The sequence below is a fragment of the Papio anubis genome, chromosome 1 (assembly GCF_008728515.1).
Source record: "Papio anubis isolate 15944 chromosome 1, Panubis1.0, whole genome shotgun sequence".
Taxonomy (NCBI): Eukaryota; Metazoa; Chordata; class Mammalia; order Primates; family Cercopithecidae; genus Papio; species Papio anubis.
The window spans coordinates 87,445,492-87,461,863 of record NC_044976.1 but is presented as its reverse complement, the minus strand read 5'-3'; the positions used below and the strand labels follow the sequence as shown (position 1 = coordinate 87,461,863).

At 38.0% G+C, this 16,372-nt stretch overlaps 1 long non-coding RNA gene across 7 annotated transcripts in view; it reads right to left on the bottom strand.

Moving 5' to 3' along the window:
* LOC110744185 overlaps positions 1 to 16,372 on the bottom strand; it is a 131,103-nt gene that overhangs the window by 44,418 nt on the left and 70,313 nt on the right. For 3 of the 7 annotated variants that reach the window (XR_004176091.1, XR_004176095.1, XR_004176097.1), the window contains one exon: positions 12,381 to 14,523. This is a non-coding gene — a long non-coding RNA (uncharacterized LOC110744185). Of the gene's footprint in view, positions 1 to 909; positions 3,475 to 12,380; positions 14,524 to 16,372 lie in introns of those variants that run through there. The other 4 variants (XR_004176099.1, XR_004176092.1, XR_004176100.1 and 1 more) reach the window with 4 other exon arrangements.

Here is a 16,372-nt window from a genome sequence, read left to right as displayed (position 1 = left end):
CACCTTTCTCAAGTGTCGACAACATGCTTTTCCTCTATATTCCTAATTTGACAGAGCTGGAAGTGACAGATTTGATGCCCTTCTTCCTCTTCATTGTTGCTTCCTGGATAACTTACCCTCTTTCTTTAGCTCCTCAACCAGAAAACCACAAAACAACAACAAAACAAACACATAAAGTGAAGCACATGTCATTAGGCTGTACTACTCAAAACTCCCTTGCACCAGGCATCCTGGATCTCCCAAGCCCTTTATTCACTGAATATTTTAACAGATGACCCTTTCTCTCCTTACCACTACTCTTGTTGATCTTTGGGCCCTTTCAGATATGGTAGACAAGCTTCTCCCCAGCCTGTCAGTTCCTTGACCTCCTAATAGCTGAAAGTCTTTTCTATCATCTCACTTCAGCCTGAAACTTTTCCTTACCAGTAACTAAACCTCTTCCATAATCTCAATATCAAGTGTCCCACACAATCAGTCCTTCTCATGACAGCCTGCTCCATGCTGATAGGTCGAATGGTCAATTCTCCATTCTCATTTTATTTTATGTCTCAGCAATATGACAAAGATAATCATCCCCCATCTTCCTAGATTCTTGTGAACTTTAGAAACTATGAGACAATAAATGTTTCCGTTCACTACATTTGGAGGGTATTTCTTATGCAATATAAGAAAATTAATATAGAAACTTTTACTTGACTTGGAAGAGCATAGATTGTTATGGTCTGCTTTTTTTTTTTTAGACGGAATCTCGCCCTGTCACCCAGGCTGGAATGCAATGGTACAATCTCGGCTCACTGCAACCTTCGCCTCCCAGATTCAAGCGATTCTCCTGCCTCAGCCTCCCGAGTAGCTGGAATTATAGGCACATGCCCCCACACCGGCTAATTTTTTGTATCTTTAGTAGAGATAGGGTTTCACCACGTTGGCCGGGCTGGTCTCAAACTCATGATGGCGTGATCCGTCCGCCTCGGCCTCCCAAAGTGCTGGAACTACAGGCGTGAACTACAGGCTATTGTCTGCTTTTTGTCTTTACATAAACTGAAACATACACCATGTTTTGCTTTATAATTGACTTCCTTAATATGTATTAAAATATATGTGAAAACTTTTGGGTTCTGTAATAATATTTCACTAAAGATACTTAGGAGTGGAAGTATTAAATATATAGTATGCATTTTTTTCACCTCATAGTACACAATATCAAATAGATTTTTAATACGATTGTCACAATTTATACTCTCATCAGCAATATTAAGACTCCCCAATGCTCCATATTCTTGCCATCATTTAGATATGTCAGCCTTTTGGATTATAGTCATTCTAGTGGGTGTATGTAGATTTCATTCACAGTTTAATTTGATTTTCCTTGAGAATAAAAGACAGTTACGGAAGTTGAACATCTGTTCATGTTTGCTGTTCATTAGGATATCCTGTTTTGGATGAACTTATTTAAGACTTTTACTTCTATTTTTTTGTTGATTTGAAGACTGCATTACATATGCTAATTATATGTATATAATATGTTTTTAATCTTTCATTTGCCTTTTCAATCCCTTAATTATGTCTTTGTCAGTTCTCAATTTTAATGTAGTTAAACATATTGACTTTTTTGTTTACACTAATATTATAGTTCTGTATCATGTTTCCCAATCTGGAGAAATAATGTCATTGACTTTTTTTTTTCTAAAACTTTGATTGTTTTATCTTTCACATTTAGATCTATAATCCACTTGGAATTGACTTGTGTTTAATGTCAGGAGGGTAAGAACAAGGTTTTATTTATTTCTAACATGTGTATAGAAGGCCTAACACCATTTATTGAGAAGATTGTCCTTTCACTATCATTACCATAAATCAACTCACTATATGCATAAGTCTGGCGATTACATTGAATATATAGATATATTTGTGGGAAAATTAGACTGATAAAATAGTCTTCCAATCCATAATCATGACATGTTCCATCATTTATTAGCCCTTTTCATTCTCTCAGAAATATTGCATAGTTTTCAGTGTATAGTCCTTGGCATATTGTGTTATATTTATTTCTATATTTTGTTAGATAAGTAAATTACCTTGAAGCATAAATACACATATAGAAAAGTGGACACATCATAAATATACAGCTCTGTGGATTTGAACAAACTAAATACATTCAGAATTCCAGCACCCAAAGAAAATTCAGAATATAAGAGTTGCCATGAAGTCCTCTTCATGCTCTACCACTTCCTCCTACACCCATCAAGACTACTATCCTGCTTTGGTACTTTAGGCAAACAGAATCTTAGAGTACATATTTCTTAGTATCCGGTATCTTTTACTCAATAGTAAACATGTAAGATTGGTAGATAGTTTTGTGTTTAGCTGTAGGTCAATTATTCTCATTGCTCTATAGTATTTATTATATGAATATATCATGAATTATTTATCACTCAACTCTTGATGAACATTTGAGTACTTTCACTTTTATGTCTAACTCTGGTGTCTGTGGTTATGCAGAGTTTTCCATTATATTCCTATGTCATTTGGTAGTTTTCCAGGGCCAGCTGAGATGATGCTGCATCACTGACGAATCCTTTCCAATAAGACTTTCCCAACCATAAAGAAGAAGACCTCTCAGTTTGGGGTTGGCAGTTTAACATAAGATAGAATTGGACATGGTGCCTCATCTACCCTCACTCCCAAATGTAAGACAATTGAGAAAGCACATTTAAGTGTAGTAGATTTAGTTAAAGATGTACGTGTTGGAAGTTTTCTTCCTAAGATTTCTCTGCCCATCATAATGTTGAGGGTAACCACAACCCTTCACTCCACAATAGCCCAGCCGACTTCTACCTTGCTAGTTTCAATCTGTCCTCTCCCATATTCTATCCCCTTCCCTCTACTCACTATCCTGTTTTTCAAAACCAACAAAATTTTTTAACAAAGCAATTTAACAGTCATTTTTTCTTGCTTAGGTATCTGCTGATACTTAAATTCTTGGAGCTATACCTCTTCTCCAATAGGCATTTCAAGTTTGTTTCCAAAAACATACATTTCCCTCTGTATCAGGAATTTTGGAGCCTGACATTAATATTAAACAATGAACCTTATTTTTTGCATTTTTATAATACATTATCCAAATAGCCATTCTGCTACAAGTGAAAAGGAAATTCTACAGAAAACCTATGGGAGTTCCACATAGTGCACAGACACCATTGTTTTGGAAACTTTGTGGCAAAATATGTCACAACAGAGGCATGAGCTTAAATCAAAGTAGGCATTTTGAGAGCCCTGAGGTTTAGGTGAATTTTTAGCAGAGCATCAGCTGCACATGCCATGAAATGTCCTGGCAGTTGAAACAGAGGTAGCCCCAGTGGAAGAATGTTGGGTCTGAAGGCAACTTCAGGTACTTCAGGTACAGTGGTTTATTTAATCCTCAGCAGACGGCTCTTATGAAGAGTTCTATAGATTTATTAAGATAAAGTTATTGTTCTACAAGAACAGAAAAGGAGTGGGTCTTAGAAATAAGCCTATTATGTAAGTAGCTATTCATTGATTTCAGTTTTAATCCCAATCACAATCACAGGAAACATTTCTGGCTGCCTTGGATTGACCAAAGAGCTTTTCTTCGGTCCAGAAACCCTTTATGCAAGACCATATACAATACTGTTTTAAACACAATGACTGGAAGTGCATGCAACTTGCTGGGGACAGAGGAGAAACACCTTTCTTTTGCAGTTGTTTTCAATAGCAAGTGTTTAAGGCAGTCACTTCTTGAAATCTTTTCACAAAGAGGCTGGTCATTTTAGGAAGCTGGGGATTTGCTAGATACACAGTTTCAGTTCCACAAGATGGAAAAGTCCTAGGCTGTTTGTTGTACAGCAATGTGAACACACTTAACACTACTGAACTGTACACTTAAAACTGGTTATGACGGTAAAGTGTATGTAATATGTAAAGTTCGTTAGAGAAAAATTTTAAAGGAAAAAAGTTAATGCATCAACAAATTGATTGTGAAATTTAAATTTGAATTGAAATGTAGAAAACTACCGAATAATAATGAGACTAAAAAAGAGGTTTTTATACATACAGCAAGAAGCCATGATTGAAAACGAAGACAGTCAACTAAAAATGGCATCTATAAATCAGTGTATATTTGACACACATCCAGTCCAAATCCAGTGCTGGTGCAACTTCAAAAAGTGATCCTAATTTTCACTCAGAAAAATTGGTTAATAATAGGAGCCAAAACAATGTATTGGAAAAGAATTAGCTCCAGTGTTAAAACACAATATAAATGAGTCATTTTAGTGTAGTGCTGAGTTTGCTAGAATAAACAGAAAATAGAACAGAATAGATTATTGAGAAACAAATTTAAGTGTATATAAGAACAACTGTCAGGCTATTTTTTTTAGTACACACATAATAATTGTACATATCTATAGGACATAGAGTGATACTTTGACACATATATATAATGTGTAATGATCAAATCAGGGTAATTGGCATATTCATTGTGAGAAACCATTTTAAATGGCCCATTTTCAAGACACAATAAATCTAAGTACTGGCAGGTAAATGGAACAAACCACATGGCTCATGCACCTAGAAGGTCACAATAAGCAAACAGAATGTAGATGAGGCATCAGTACATAAAAGGGAAGAAAGTTTTGTTATTGGGAAATCGAAACTTAAGTGGGAAAGGGGAAGGAGTATAACCTTATAAGGGGGATAACGAAATTTAGGCGATGTTTGGGAAGATTTTAACCCCATAGTACTCAACCAACAAGGAACTGGGGAAGGGACTTGCATGCTAGGAGATAAATTACCTGTTGTAACTGCCCCATGTGTGCCTGTGTACCAGGTGCCTGATCTTGCAACACCATTATTAAAAGTCTCACTTTCGCTGTTCTTCATGCCTCTAAGTCCATTCTTTAGGTTTGGACAGGTGAGTGTGTTTCTCACATTCATCACCTCAAACATTTATCATTTCTTTGTGTTAGATAGATTCAAAATCCTCTCTCCTAGTATTTTGAAAATATACAATAAATTATTGTTAACTATATTCACCCTACAGTACTATAGCACACTAAAACTTATTCCCCGTATCTAGCTATAATATTGTATCTGTTAACCAACCTCTCCCTACTGTCCTCTCCCCTCTAGCTTTCCCAGCCTCTAATAATCACAGTTCTAATCTCTATTTCCATAAGCTCAACTTATTTTAGCTTTCATATGCATGAGTATTTCTCTTTCTGTGCCTGGCTTATTTCATTTTGATAATGTAGGCTCATCCGTGTTGTCATGAATGACAGGATTTCATTTTTTATGACTGAATACTAATCCATTGCATAGCTACACTACACTGTCTTTATGCATTCATTTGCAGATTGATATTTAGGTTGATGCAGTATCAGCTATTTTGATTAGTGCTGCAATAAACACGGAGTGAATATATTTCTTCTGCATACAAATTTCCTTTTTACCTTTTATTTTAGGTTTCTTTTAGGTTATGTGCAGTTTTCTTATATAGCTAAACTGCATGTCATGGGATTTTAGTGTACAGATTATTTCATCACCCAGGTAATAGGCATGGTATGAAATAGGTAGTTTTTCAATCCTCTCCCTCCTCTCAACCTCCACCCTCAAGGTGGCCCCAATGTCTGTTGTTTCCTTCTTCCCTTTGGATAAAGACTTAATAGTGGAAAAAACTGAATCATATGGTAGTTCCATCTTTTTAGTTTTTTTGAGAAAGGTCCACACTGTTTTTCATATGGCTTTACTAATTTACTTTCCCACTAATAAGAGTTCTCCTTTCTCCTCATCTTTATTAGTATTTAGCATTTTTTATAATAGCCATTCTAACTGAGGAGAAATGATATACCATTGTGGTTTTGATTTGCATTTCACTGATGATTAGTGAGGTTTAGCATTTCTTTAAATTTTACTTTAAGTTCTGGGATACATGTGCAGGACATGCAAGTTTGTTACATAGGTATATATGTGCCATGGTGGTTCGCTGCACCTATCAAGCCATTATCTAGGTTTTAAGCCCTGCATGCATTAGGTATTTGTTCTAATACTCTCCCTCCCTTGCCTACCACCCCCCAAACAGGGGCCAATGTGTGATGTTCCCCTCCCTGTGTCCATGTGTTCTCATTGTTCAACTCCCCTTATGAGTGAGAACATGTGGTGTTTGATTTTCTGTTCCTGTGTTAGTTTGCCAAGGATGATGGTTTCCAGTTTCATTCATGTCCCTGCAAAGAACAAGAACTCATGCTTTTTTATGTCTGCATAGTATTCCAGGATGTGTATGTGCCACATTTTCTTTATCCAGTCTATTATTGATAGGCATTTGGATTGCTTACAAGTCTTTGCTATAGTAAATAGTGCTGCAATAAACATAAGTGTGCACGTGTCTTTATAGTAAAATAATTTATAATCCTTTTGGTATATACCCAGTAATGGGATGGCTGGGTCAAATGATATTTCTGGTTCTAGATCCTTGAGGAGTAACCACACTGTCTTCCACAATAGCTGAACTAATTTACACTCCCACCAATAGTGTAAAAGCATCCTATTTCTCTACATCCTCTCCAGCATCTGTTGTTTCCTGACTTTTTAATGATCGCCATTCTAACTGGCGTGAGATGGTATCTCATTGTGGTTTTGATTTGCATTTTTCTAATGATCAGTGATGATGAGCCTTTTCTCATAGGTTTGTTAGCCACATAAATGTCTTCTTTTGAGATGTGTGTGTTCATATCCTCTGCCCACTTTTTGATGGGGTTGTTTTTTTCTTGTAAATTTGTTTAAGTTCCTTGTAGATCCTGGATACTAGACCTTTGTCAGATGGACAGGTTGCAAAAATTTTCTCCCATTCTGTAGGTTGCCTGTTCAATCTGATGATAGTTTGTTTAGCTGTGCAGGAGCTCTTGAGTTTAATTAGATCCCATTTGTCAATTTTGGCCTTTGTTGCCATTGCTTTTGGTGTTTTAGTCATGAAGTCTTTGCCCATGCCTATATCCTGAATGGTATGGCCTAGGTCTTCTTCTAGGGTTTTTATGGTTTTGGGTTTTACATTTAAGTCATTAATCCATCTTGAGTTGATTTTTGTGTAAGATTTGAGGAAGGGGTCCAGTTTCAGTTTTCTGCATATGGCTAGCCAGTTTTCCCAGCACCATTTATTACATAGGGAATCCTTTTCCCATTGCTTGCTTTTGTCAGGTTTGTCGAAGATCAGATGGTTGCAGTTGTGGGTATTGTTTCTGAGGCCTCTGTTCTCTTCCATTGGTCTATATATGTGTTTTGGAAGCATAATATGCTGTTTTAGTTACTATAGCCTTGTAGTATACTTTGAAGTCAGATAGCATGATGCCTCCAGTTTTGTTCTTTTTGCTTGGTATTGTCTTGGATATACAGGCTCTTTTTTGGTTCTGTATGCAATTTAAAGTAGTCTTTCTAGCTCTGTGAAGAAAGTCAATAGTAGCTTCATGGGAATAGCACTGAATCTGAAATTTTACTTTGGGCAGTATGGCCATTTTCATGATATTGATTCTTCCTATCCATAAGCATGGAATGTTTTTCCATTTGTTTGTGTACTCTCTTATTTCCTTGAGCAGTGGTTTATAGTTCTCCATGAAGAGGTCCTTCACATCCCTTGTAAGTTGGATTCCCAGGTACTTCATTCTCTTTGTAGCAATTACAAATGGGAGTTCACTCATGATTTGGCGCTCTACTTGTCTATTATTGGTGAATAGGAATGCTTGTGATTTTTGCACAATGATTTTGTATCCTGAGATTTGCTGAAGTTGCTTGTCAGCTTAAAGAGATTTTGGGCTGAGATGTTGGGGTTTTCTAAATATACAATCATGTCATCTGCAAATAGAGACAATTTGACCTCCTCTGTTCCTCTTTGAATGCCGTTTATTTATTTCTCTTGCCTGATTGCCCTGGCCAGAACTTCTAATATTATGTTAATTAGGAGTGGTGAGAGAGGGCATCCTTGTCTTATGCCAGTATGCAAAGGGAATGCTTCTAGCTTTTACCTGTTCAGTATGCTGTTGGCTATGGATTTGTCATAAATAGCTCTTATTATTTTGTCATATGTTCCATCAATACCTAGTTTATTGAGAGTTTTAGCATGAAAGGGTGTTGAATTTTATTGAAGGCCTTTTCCACATCTATTGAGATAATTATGTGGTTCTGTTAATGTGATGGATTACGTTTATTGATTTGCATATGCTGAACCAGCCTTGCATCACAGAGATGAAGCCAACTTAATCTTGGCAGATAAGCTTTTTGATGTGCTGCTGGATTTGGTTTGCCAGTATTTTATTGAAGATTTTCACATCAATGTTCATCAGGGATGTTGGCCTGAAATTTTGGAATCAGGATGATGTTGGCTTCATAAAATAAGTTAGGGAGGAGTCCCTCTTTTTCTATTGTTTGGAACAGTTTCAGAAGGAATGGTACCAGCTCCTCTTTGTACCTCTGGTAGAATTCAGCTGTGAATCTGTCTGGTCCTGGGCTTTTATTGGTTGGTAGGCTATTAATTATTGCCTCAATTTCAAAAGTTGTTATTGGTCTATTCAAGGATTTGATTTCTTCCTGGTTTAGTCTTGGGAGGGTATATGTGTCCAGGAATGTATCCATTTCTTCTAGATTTTCTGGTTTATTTGTCTAGAGGTGTTTATAGTATTCTCTGATGGTAGTTTGTATTTCTGTGGGATCAGTGGTGATATCCCCTTTATCATTTTTTATTGTGTCTCTTTGATTCTTCTCTCTTCTATTATTAATCTGGCTAGTTTCTATCTATTTTGTTAACTTTTTGAAAAAAACAGCTCCTGGATTCATTGATTTTTGAAGGGTTTTTTGATTCTCTATCTCCTTCAGTTCTGCTGTGATCTTAGTTATTTCTTGCCTTCTGCTAGCTTTTGAATTTGTTTGCCCTTGCTTCTCTAGTTATTTTAATTGTGATGTTAGGGTGTCAATTTTATATCTTTCTTGCTTTCTGACGTGGCCATTTAGTGCTATAAATTTCTCTCTTAACACTGCTTTAGCTGTGTCCCAGAGATTCTGCTATGTTGTCTCTTCATTCTCATTGGTTTCAAAGAACTTCTTTATTTTGGCTTTAATTTCATTATTTACCCACTAGTTATTCAGGAGCAGGTTGTTGAATTTCCCTGTAGTTCCGCAGTTTTGAATGAGGTTCTTAATCCTGAGTTCTAATTTGATTGCACTGTGGTCTGAGAGACTGTTTGTTATGATTCCCAATATTTTGCATTTGCTGAGGAGTGTTGATTTCAGAATAAGTACTATGTGGTGCTGAGAAGAATGTATATTCTGTTGATTTAGAGTAGAGAGTTCTGTAGATGTCTATTAGGTCTGCTTGGTCATGAGCTGAGTTCAAGTCCTGAATATTCTTGTTAATTTTCAATCTCGTTGATCTGTCTAATATGGACAGTGGGCTGTTAAAGTCTCCAACTATGATTGCGTGGGAGTCTAAGTCTCTTTTTAGGTCTGTAACAACTTGTTTTATGAATCTGGGTGCTCCTGTATTGGGTGCACATATATTAGGATAGTTAGCTCTTCTCGTTGCATTGATCCCTTTACCATTATGTAATCCCTTTATTTGTCTTTTTTGATCTTTGTTGGTTTTAAGTCTGTTTGGTCAGAGACTAGGATTGCAATCTCTGCTTTTTTTTTTTTCTTTCCATTTGCGTGGCAAATTTTTCTCCATCCCTTTATTTTGAGCTTCTATGCGTCTTTGCATGTGCAATGGGTCTCCTGAATACAGCACACCAATGGGTCTTGACTCTTTATCCAATTTGCCAGTCTGTGTCTTTTAATTGGGGCATTTACCCCATTTACATTTAAGGCTAATATTGTTCTGTGTGAATTTGATCCTGTCATTATGATGCTACCTGGTTATTTTGCACATTAGTTGATGCAGTTTCTTCATGGTGTTGATGGTCCCTATATTTTGGTATGTTTTTGCAGTGGCTGATAACAGTTTTTCCTTTCCATATTTAGTGCTTCCTTCAGGAGCTCTTGTAAGGCAGGCCTGGTGGTGACAAAATCCTTTAGCATTTGCTTGTCTGGAAAAGATTTTATTTCTCCTTCACTTATGAAGCTTAGTTTGGCTGGATATGAAATTCGGGGTTGAAGATTCTTTTCTTTAAGAATATTGAATATTGGCACCCACTCTCTACAGGCTTGTAGGGTTTCTGTAGAAAGATCCACTGTTAGCCTGATGGGCTTCCCTTTGTAGGTTACCTGACCTTTTTCTCTGGCTGCCCTTAATGTGTGTTTCTGTGTTTCAACCTTGGAGAATCTGACGATTATGTGTCTTGGGGTACGAGGAGTACGCAGTGGTGTTCTCTATATTCCCTGAATTTGAATGTTGGCCTGTCTTGCTGTTCTCCTGGATTATATCCTGAAGTGCATTTTCCAACTTGGTTTCATTCTCCCCATCACTTTTGGGTACACCAATCAATCGGTCTTTTCACAGTCAATTTGGTCTTTTCACAGTCCCACATTTCTTGGAGGCTTTGTTCCTTCCTTTTTATTCTTTTTTTTTCTCTAATCTTGTCTTCAGACCTTATTTTAGTAAGTTAATCTTCAATCTCTGATATCTTTTCTTCCACTATTGATTTGGCTATTGATACTTTTGTAAGCTTCAGGAAGTTCTTGTGCTGTGTTTTTCAGCTTCATCAGGTCATTTATGTTCTTTTCTAAACTGGTTATTTTAGCTTGCAGTTCCCATAACCTTTTATCAAGGTTCTTAGCTTCCTTGCATTGGGTTAGAACATGCTCCTTTAGTCCACAGGAGTTTGTTATTATCCACCTTCTGAAGCCTACTTCTGTTAATTTGTCAAACTCATTCTCTATCCAGTTTTGTGCCCTTGCTGGAGAGGAGTTGGGATCATTTAGAGGAGAAGAGGCATTCTGGTTTTTGGAATTTTCAGCATTTTTGTGCTGGTTTTTCCTCATCTTTGTGGATTTGTCTATCTTTGATTTTGAGACTGGTGACCTTTGAACTGGGTTTTGTGGGGTGGAGGTTGTTTTTGTTGATGTTGATGTTACTGCTTTCTGTTAGTTTTTCTTCTCACGATTAGGCCTCTGTTCTGCAAGTCTGTTGCAGTTTGCTAGAGGTCCACTCCAGACCCTGTTTGCCCAGTATCACCAGCAGAGGCTGCAGAACAGCAAGGATTGCTGCCTGCTCCTTCCTCCAAAAGCTATGCCCCAGGGGGGCACCAGTCTGATGCCTGCCAGAACTCTCCAGTATGAGGTGTCTGTCAATCCCTGTTGGGAGGTCTCTCCTAGTCAGGGACCCACTTGAGGAGGCAGTCTGTTCCTTAGCAGAGCTCGAGCATTGTGCTGGAAGAACCCTCCTTGTCAGTATCTGCTGCTCTCTTCAGAGCCAGCAGGCAGGAACATTTAAATCTGCTGAAGCTGTGCCCACATCTGCCCCTTGCCCCAGGTGCTCTGTCCCAGGGGGATGGCAGTTTTTTATCTATAAGCTCCTGACTGGGGCTGCTGCCTTTCTTTCAGAGATGCTCTGTCCTGTGAGGAGGAATCTAGAGACGCAGTCTGGCCATAGCTACTTTGCAGTGCTGTGTTGAGTTCCACCCAGTCCAAATTCCCAGCCTCCTTAGAACTATCAGGAGAAAAACCACCTACTCAGGCCTCACTAATGGTGGATGCGCCCCTGTCCCCACTGGGCTCCATTTTCCCAGGTCAGCTTCAGACTGCTGTGCTGGCAGTGAGAATTTCAAGCCAGTGGTTCTTAGCTTGCTGGGCTCTGTGGGAGTGGAACCCGCTGAGTGAGACCACTTAGCTCCCTGGCTTCAGCCTCCTTTCCAGGGGAGTGAATGGTTCTGTCTTGCTGGGGTTCCAGACACCACTAGGGTACAAAGAAAAAAATATTCCTGCAGCTAGCTTGGTGTTTTCCCAAACAACTGCCCAGTTTTGTGCTTGAAACCCAGGGTCCTGATGATGTAGGCACAACAAGGAATATCCTTGTCTGCAGATTGCAAAAACCATGGGAAAAGCATAGTATCTGGGCTGGATAGCATAGTCCTTCAGGGCTCCCCTTGGCTGAAGGAGGGAGGACTCTGGCTCCTCTCACTTCCCAGGTGAGTCAATGCCCCCACCCTGCTTCTCCATGGGCTGCACCCACTTCCTAATCAGTCCTAAGGAGATGAACAGGGTACCTCAGTTGGAAATGCAGAAATCACCTTCTGTGTTGGTCTCACTGGGAGCTTCAGACTGGAGCTGTTCCTATTTGGTCATCTTGCCAGATCTAAGACATGTTGAGCATTTTTTATATACTTGTTAGCCATTTGTATGTCTTCTTTTGAGAAATATCTATTCAGATATTTTGCCCATTTTTAAAATAAGATTGTTTGTTTGCTTTTGAGTTGAGACCCTTGTATATTCTGAATATTAGTCCTTTTCAATTGAATAGCTTGCAAATACATTATCCCATTACATAAGATGACTCTCCATTCTGTTGATTTTTTTCCTTTGCTGCACAAAAGCGTTTTAGTTTAACAGTCTCATTTGTCTATTTTTGCTTTTGTTGAGTGTGCTACTGAAGTTTTACCCATCAAATTTTTTCCTGGACAAATGTCTGCAAGTGTTTTCCCTATGTTTTTCTGTAGTAGTTTTATAGCTTGGGGTCTTACATTTAAATATTTAATCCATTTTGAATTGATTTTTGCATATAGCATATTAATATCCATGTTTCCCAGCACCAGTTAAAAACATACATTCCCCAATGTATATTGCTGGCCTCTGTGTCAAAAATAAGGTGACTTTAAATATGTAAATTTTTTTCTGAATTCTCTATTCTGTTCCATTGCTCTATGTGTCTGTTTTTACTGTCAGGTCATTTTTCATAAAACTAAAACTCAACCCATTTCACATAGGTGACATGAACAGAAATTCCTCATGGGTAAAAGTTTGAAATCTTCCAATGTGCAATCTTGGGCTACATATTTCAGTGTTCAGTGCTCCATTCTTCCACTCCTCTCCAGACCTTTGCTTTTATGCTTTGAGTGTAAGTCAGTTTTACCCACTAGAGTAAGCCCAGTTTAGGGTAGTGGCTGTGTCTAATTAATCTTCATACACTTCTCAGCACCTACTACAGTGTTGTGCATACAGTATATTTGCTCTCTATACACACACGTGCATATGGTTGTTTTTCTAGCTTGCAGGTCCTGTTTCTATTTGATATGAGACTCAGTGACCCCAGCTGAATCACTGAATCCCTCTTGCTATCACTCTACAGCCAGCCACATAGAGCTCTTTGTGTGAAAATAAGCTTATTATCAAAACATTCCACACCTGAAATTCAGTCTGTTCATTGGATGCTAATATTGAGACTGCTAGGCATATATACATTAATTATTGTGTCATGTAATAATACTAAACTGTGAATTAATTTGATCCGTGACTATCTACTAGAAGGATTCCATAGACTGCAAACCAAGTGAACTGAAAAGTGAGGAAATGATGCTTCCTCATCCCCACTATCTAAATGAAAAATTCCCTAGAAAATGTTTCCCAGCTGTCTGATATAAAACAAAAGGCACAAAAACTGTCCCCAACACATTGCACTAAGCAGAAAAGAGTAGTTTTCTTAACATCTAGTCTATTTCCCAGAAATGAAGAGCTTATCCCTGCTTTCACTTTCAATTTGGGGCAGTTTTGGTAGTTTGAGTCTTTCTGAGAATTTGTCCATTATGTCTAATTTAATGTGTTGGCATACAGTTTTTGATAGCACTACCTTAAAATCTTTTTTTATTTTTGTAGGTCAGAAGTAATGTCCCCTTTTCATTCTCGATTTTAGTAATTTGAGTCTCCTGTTCTTCTGTTGGGTTTTTGGTTTTGTTTTGGCCAGTCTAAAAAAGCAGTTTTGTTTTGCCAATTTTGTTGATCTCTTCTAAGAACAGCTTTTGGTTTTATTGATTTTCTCTACTTTTGTCTTCTATTCTCTATCTCATTAATTTCTACTCTTAATTTCCAGAGTTCTTTATTATTTTCTTCTTTCTTCTAGCTTCAGATTCAGTTTGCTCTTCATTTACTAGCATCTTAAGGTAAAAGATTAGGTTATTGATTTGAGTTCTGATATTTTCTTACTAATTGCTCTAGAGCTTATTGTATATATAATTTATGAGAATGTATCTCACATTTATGCTAAATCAGTTCCAATGAGACAATTTTTACTCTTGTAAGTCTAAAATACTAGTTTTTCTCACTTTTTTGATATTATTAAATGCGTTAAATATATGTTCAAGCAATATATTGTTATAATTAATTCATACAATTTTATGTCTTTTAAAGAAGCTGAAGGGGAAAGTATAAATGTATAGAGCTTGTTATATTAACTTACAGTTTCAGGTTCTCTTAATGTATTCCTGGGGGTTCAAGTTAACATCTGCTGTCATTTCTTTATTCCAATGCAGCTTTGTTCCTACCGTCCTCTCTTGTCCTGTTCTTGTTAAGTATATCACGTTTCTATATGTTATGGGCCTGAAACACAATTATATACATATTGTTTTATATAAGCGTCTTATAAAAATTAGTTAAAAAGAGAAATAAGAAGAAACATGCATTTATACTGTCTTTTATAACTATATAATTATCTTACTGGGGCTCTTTGCTTGTCCATGTGGATGGGTATTGCCATCTGGAGTCATCTGCTTTCTGCCTGAAAATCTTCTTTTATTAATAGTATCTCTTGTAAAGTCAATTATCCAGTAGCAAATTTTATTTGTTTCCAGGCTTGAATCTCCCCCTGGTTCACACTCTTTTTCAAAAAAGTCAGTTTCTGTAGGAAAAGCTTTGGAGCTCTGATTTTATGGACTGCCTCTCTCTCTCTCTCTCTCTGGAAAATATCTCTGAACCACGACCCATTCGACTGGGCAGAGGTGATGGCTTCTGCTCTTTTCCAATTGCCCCTCCCAACATGGAAAAACTACCCTACAAGTGAACCAGAGTGAGGGTGACAGGCCAGGGTTTCTCATTCTGCCATTCCCGAGCTAGAGCTGAAATCTTCTTGCAAAAATTATAACTGAGAATATTATTAGGTGAAAGAGATCTGACCTGACTCTATCTTACTTCTAACCTCCAAGCTGTCCTTGTTCAACCCTGAGCATAGGCCGAACTGACATTGGAAGGAATTTAGTCAGCCCTTTCCCAAAATAAAACCCCTTCTTCCCTGAGGACTAGACTGACTTTGCGAGACTAACAAATCAGTCATGAGATTAGAAATTATGGTCTGGGAGTCATGCAGCTAGAGGCCACAAGATTCCAGACCTCTCCAATTGCCATCCAGGTCAATAAACTGGCTCATCTGGTCTTGTGGCCCCCATCAGGAACCAACTCATGCAAGAGGACAGCTTTGATGCCCTGTGATTTCATCCCCAACCCAGCCAATCAGCACTCCCCACTTTCCAACCTCCTACCCGCCAAATTATCCTCAAATGTCCTCCAAATGTTTCTGAGGGTCTCCACATTTTCAGGGAGACCGATTTGAGTAATAATAAAACTCGAGACTCCCATACAGCCAGCTCTGTGTGAATTAAACTCTTTCTCTACTGCAATTCCCCTGTCTTGATAAATCAGCTCTACCTAGGCAACAGGCAAGGAGAACCTGTTGGACAATTACAGAACCTCTGCTCTATGAGTGGGACTGGGAGAGGTTGGGAGCCCTTGACTTCTGGCCACACTCACCAGAAATTTCGTCTTTACAACTCACTATTGGAGGGGATGAAAAATTCTGGTGGACTAGCACTCCTGATGGGATATGTTGTCCCTGCTTACAATGTGAGAGAAGAGGCAGCCCCACCTTCTTTCCATAGCCCCCAGTAGTGGACCTTTTGTCAACTCGAACTGAAAATGAGGATGAAGAGGCCTGAGGGTCAAGTGCCACAGACTCTTGTTATTCCTACCAGAGTTGTAGGAGTGCTCCTTCAATAGATGTTTCATTGTGACGTATGCTTCCAGGACAATTTGCAGAGATTTTAAATGGTTCAAATAATTTTGACAGATGTAAGAATGTTATGCTCTAAGAAGTAAAAGACTTTAAAGTAGTTTTAATATAATGGAGCTACAGTGTTAAGGAAGGATAGAAAGAGTTTAGATAAAATTATTTTATAAAATGTGAATGAGAAAAGACACTATATCTGCATTTTATATACATCTAATATATAATTGTAATGTGTAAGTAAGAAACACTTCGCTGGGCCTGGTGGCTCACACTTGTAATCCCAGCACTTTGGGAGGCCAAGGTGGGTGGATCACCTGAGGTCAGGAGTTCAAGACCAGCCTGACCAACATGGAGAAACCCCATCTCTACTAAAACTACAAAATTAGCCGG